The following is a 6,000-nucleotide window of genomic DNA, read 5'->3' on the forward strand; positions in this document are numbered from 1 at the left end:
CTACTGACACTATAGTATTGTTACTGTTGACTATATCCGTAAGGAAGTATTCCTTCAAACATATCTACTGACACTATAGTATTGTTACTGTTGACTATATCCGTAAGGAAATATTCCTTCAAACATATCTACTGACACTATAGTATTGTTACTGTTGACTATATCCGTAAGGAAGTATTCCTTCAAACATATCTACTGACACTATAGTATTGTTACTGTTGACTATATCCGTAAGGAAGTATTCCTTCAAACATATCTACTGACACTATAGTATTGTTACTGTTGACTATATCCGTAAGGAAATATTCCTTCAAACATATCTACTGACACTATAGTATTGTTACTGTTGACTATATCCGTAAGGAAATATTCCTTCAAACATATCTACTGACACTATAGTATTGTTACTGTTGACTATATCCGTAAGGAAATATTCCTTCAAACATATCTACTGACACTATAGTATTGTTACTGTTGACTATATCCGTAAGGAAGTATTCCTTCAAACATATCTACTGACACTATAGTATTGTTACTGTTGACTATATCCGTAAGGAAATATTCCTTCAAACATATCTACTGACACTATAGTATTGTTACTGTTGACTATATCCGTAAGGAAGTATTCCTTCAAACATAGCTACTGACACTATAGTATTGTTACTGTTGACTATATCCGTAAGGAAATATTCCTTCAAACATATCTACTGACACTATAGTATTGTTACTGTTGACTATATCCGTAAGGAAGTATTCCTTCAAACATATCTACTGACACTATAGTATTGTTACTGTTGACTATATCCGTAAGGAAATATTCCTTCAAACATATCTACTGACACTATAGTATTGTTACTGTTGACTATATCCGTAAGGAAATATTCCTTCAAACATATCTACTGACACTATAGTATTGTTACTGTTGACTATATCCGTAAGGAAATATTCCTTCAAACATATCTACTGACACTATAGTATTGTTACTGTTGACTATATCCGTAAGGAAATATTCCTTCAAACATATCTACTGACACTATAGTATTGTTACTGTTGACTATATCCGTAAGGAAGTATTCCTTCAAACATATCTACTGACACTATAGTATTGTTACTGTTGACTATATCCGTAAGGAAATATTCCTTCAAACATATCTACTGACACTATAGTATTGTTACTGTTGACTATATCCGTAAGGAAATATTCCTTCAAACATATCTACTGACACTATAGTATTGTTACTGTTGACTATATCCGTAAGGAAATATTCCTTCAAACATATCTACTGACACTATAGTATTGTTACTGTTGACTATATCCGTAAGGAAATATTCCTTCAAACATATCTACTGACACTATAGTATTGTTACTGTTGACTATATCCGTAAGGAAATATTCCTTCAAACATATCTACTGACACTATAGTATTGTTACTGTTGACTATATCCGTAAGGAAATATTCCTTCAAACATATCTACTGACACTATAGTATTGTTACTGTTGACTATATCCGTAAGGAAATATTCTTTCAAACATATCTACTGACACTATAGTATTGTTACTGTTGACTATATCCGTAAGGAAGTATTCCTTCAAACATCGCTACTGACACTATAGTATTGTTACTGTTGACTATATCCGTAAGGAAGTATTCCTTCAAACATATCTACTGACACTATAGTATTGTTACTGTTGACTATATCCGTAAGGAAATATTCCTTCAAACATATCTACTGACACTATAGTATTGTTACTGTTGACTATATCCGTAAGGAAATATTCCTTCAAACATATCTACTGACACTATAGTATTGTTACTGTTGACTATATCCGTAAGGAAATATTCCTTCAAACATATCTACTGACACTATAGTATTGTTACTGTTGACTATATCCGTAAGGAAATATTCCTTCAAACATATCTACTGACACTATAGTATTGTTACTGTTGACTATATCCGTAAGGAAATATTCCTTCAAACATATCTACTGACACTATAGTATTGTTACTGTTGACTATATCCGTAAGGAAGTATTCCTTCAAACATATCTACTGACACTATAGTATTGTTACTGTTGACTATATCCGTAAGGAAATATTCCTTCAAACATATCTACTGACACTATAGTATTGTTACTGTTGACTATATCCGTAAGGAAGTATTCCTTCAAACATATCTACTGACACTATAGTATTGTTACTGTTGACTATATCCGTAAGGAAGTATTCCTTCAAACATATCTACTGACACTATAGTATTGTTACTGTTGACAATATCCGTAAGGAAATATTCCTTCAAACATATCTACTGACACTATAGTATTGTTACTGTTGACTATATCCGTAAGGAAATATTCCTTCAAACATATCTACTGACACTATAGTATTGTTACTGTTGACTATATCCGTAAGGAAGTATTCCTTCAAACATATCTACTGACACTATAGTATTGTTACTGTTGACTATATCCGTAAGGAAATATTCTTTCAAACATATCTACTGACACTATAGTATTGTTACTGTTGACTATATCCGTAAGGAAGTATTCCTTCAAACATAGCTACTGACACTATAGTATTGTTACTGTTGACTATATCCGTAAGGAAGTATTCCTTCAAACATAGCTACTGACACTATAGTATTGTTACTGTTGACTATATCCGTAAGGAAATATTCCTTCAAACATATCTACTGACACTATAGTATTGTTACTGTTGACTATATCCGTAAGGAAGTATTCCTTCAAACATATCTACTGACACTATAGTATTGTTACTGTTGACTATATCCGTAAGGAAATATTCCTTCAAACATATCTACTGACACTATAGTATTGTTACTGTTGAATATATCCGTAAGGAAATATTCCTTCAAACATATCTACTGACACTATAGTATTGTTACTGTTGACAATATCCGTAAGGAAATATTCCTTCAAACATATCTACTGACACTATAGTATTGTTACTGTTGAATATATCCGTAAGGAAATATTCTTTCAAACATATCTACTGACACTATAGTATTGTTACTGTTGAATATATCCGTAAGGAAATATTCTTTCAAACATATCTACTGACACTATAGTATTGTTACTGTTGACTATATCCGTAAGGAAGTATTCCTTCAAACATCGCTACTGACACTATAGTATTGTTACTGTTGACTATATCCGTAAGGAAATATTCCTTCAAACATATCTACTGACACTATAGTATTGTTACTGTTGACTATATCCGTAAGGAAATATTCCTTCAAACATATCTACTGACACTATAGTATTGTTACTGTTGACTATATCCGTAAGGAAGTATTCCTTCAAACATCGCTACTGACACTATAGTATTGTTACTGTTGACTATATCCGTAAGGAAATATTCTTTCAAACATATCTACTGACACTATAGTATTGTTACTGTTGACTATATCCGTAAGGAAATATTCCTTCAAACATATCTACTGACACTATAGTATTGTTACTGTTGACTATATCCGTAAGGAAATATTCCTTCAAACATATCTACTGACACTATAGTATTGTTACTGTTGACTATATCCGTAAGGAAGTATTCCTTCAAACATAGCTACTGACACTATAGTATTGTTACTGTTGACTATATCCGTAAGGAAGTATTCCTTCAAACATAGCTACTGACACTATAGTATTGTTACTGTTGACTATATCCGTAAGGAAATATTCCTTCAAACATATCTACTGACACTATAGTATTGTTACTGTTGACTATATCCGTAAGGAAGTATTCCTTCAAACATAGCTACTGACACTATAGTATTGTTACTGTTGACTATATCCGTAAGGAAGTATTCCTTCAAACATATCTACTGACACTATAGTATTGTTACTGTTGAATATATCCGTAAGGAAGTATTCCTTCAAACATATCTACTGACACTATAGTATTGTTACTGTTGACAATATCCGTAAGGAAATATTCCTTCAAACATATCTACTGACACTATAGTATTGTTACTGTTGAATATATCCGTAAGGAAGTATTCCTTCAAACATATCTACTGACACTATAGTATTGTTACTGTTGACTATATCCGTAAGGAAATATTCCTTCAAACATCGCTACTGACACTATAGTATTGAATATATCCGTAAGGAAGAATTCCTTCAAACATATCTGCTGACACTATAGTATTGTTACTGTTGATTATATCCGTAAGGAAGTATTCCTTCAAACATCGCTACTGACACTATAGTATTGTACTGTTGACTATATACTTAAGGAAGTATTCCTTCAAACATATCTGCTGACACTATAGTATTGTTACTGTTGATTATATCCGTAAGGAAGTATTCCTTCAAACATCGCTACTGACACTATAGTATTGTTACTGTTGACAATATCCGTAAGGAAATATTCCTTCAAACATCGCTACTGACACTATAGTATTGTTACTGTTGACAATATCCGTAAGGAAATATTCCTTCAAACATCGCTACTGACACTATAGTATTGTTACTGTTGAATATATCCGTAAGGAAGTATTCCTTCAAACGTATCTACTGACACTATAGTATTGTTACTGTTGAATATATCCGTAAGGTAATATTCCTTCAAACATATCTACTGACACTATAGTATTGTTACTGCTTTTGTTGATATTGTTAATAATAGTGCACTTTTTAATAAAATATTTAGAATAGAATGGAATAGAATAGAACAGAATAGAATAGTCAAAAAACAGGATGCAAGCTTCAACGTTTTTGTGTTTTACTGAAGAGATATACTGGTGGTATTTTTATTCAGTATTATAAAATCTTCTATTCATAAATTTATTGATTTATACATTTATTTTTAAATATTTATTGTACAAAAACAAATTAGCCATTTTATTTCGTATTCCATGAAGTGTGATTGCTTTTACTAAGCCCACTAGTTACCCCATGGTCCATCTGCGCTGTGCCCAACGGTTATCCAAACGCAATATTTTTAACAGTATAAACCGCCAGACGTCGCTAAGTTATCTGCAGAAATTTTAAAAAGCTTTAAACTATGTTCCATTGTACTTTTTATTATGTTTTTGGGATTCTGACTGAAAACCAATAGTAAACTGGTCGATATTTCGTATCTATTATGGATAATACAAATGTAACTCCTGATGTATCCATTATGAACAATGTAAATGTTACTCCTATTGTGGGTAAGTCGTACTTGTATTACAGCTTCATTATAGATATATTATATATTATCATACACAAAACAGTATTACTGAAATCAAAGCGTCTATGATTCCTTAGAGAAACTGACAGGTGCTAAAATGTTACAAACACAGACTGGAAATTTTATCACTAATTTAAGAAATCATAAGAACTAAACACATTCCAGAAGATTAAGCATAACACTGGCTGGAAATTTTGTAACTTATTAAACATAACACTGACTGAGATATTCTGTTACTGATTAAACACAACACTGACTGAGATATTATGTTACTGTTTAAACACAACACTGACTGAGATATTATGTTACTGTTTAAACACAACACTGACTAAGATATTATGTTACTGTTTAAACACAGCACTAGGATATTATGTTACTGTTTAAACACAACACTGACTAAGATATTATGTTACTGTTTAAACACAGCACTGTTTAAACACAGCACTAGGATATTATGTTACTGTTTAAACACAACACTGACTAAGATATTATGTTACTGTTTAAACACAACACTGACTGAGATATTCTGTTACTGATTAAACACAACACTGGCTAAAATATTATGTTACTGTTTAAACACAGCACTAGGATATTATGTTGGTGATTAAACACAACACTGACTGAGATATTATGTTACTGTTTAAACACAACACTGACTGAGATATTCTGTTACTGATTAAACACAACACTGGCTAAGATATTATGTTACTGTTTAAACACAGCACTAGGATATTATGTTACTGTTTAAACACAACACTGACTAAGATATTATGTTACTGATTAAACACAACACTGACTAAGATAT

This window comes from Tachypleus tridentatus, chromosome 1 (assembly GCF_004210375.1).
Source record: "Tachypleus tridentatus isolate NWPU-2018 chromosome 1, ASM421037v1, whole genome shotgun sequence".
Taxonomy (NCBI): Eukaryota; Metazoa; Arthropoda; class Merostomata; order Xiphosura; family Limulidae; genus Tachypleus; species Tachypleus tridentatus.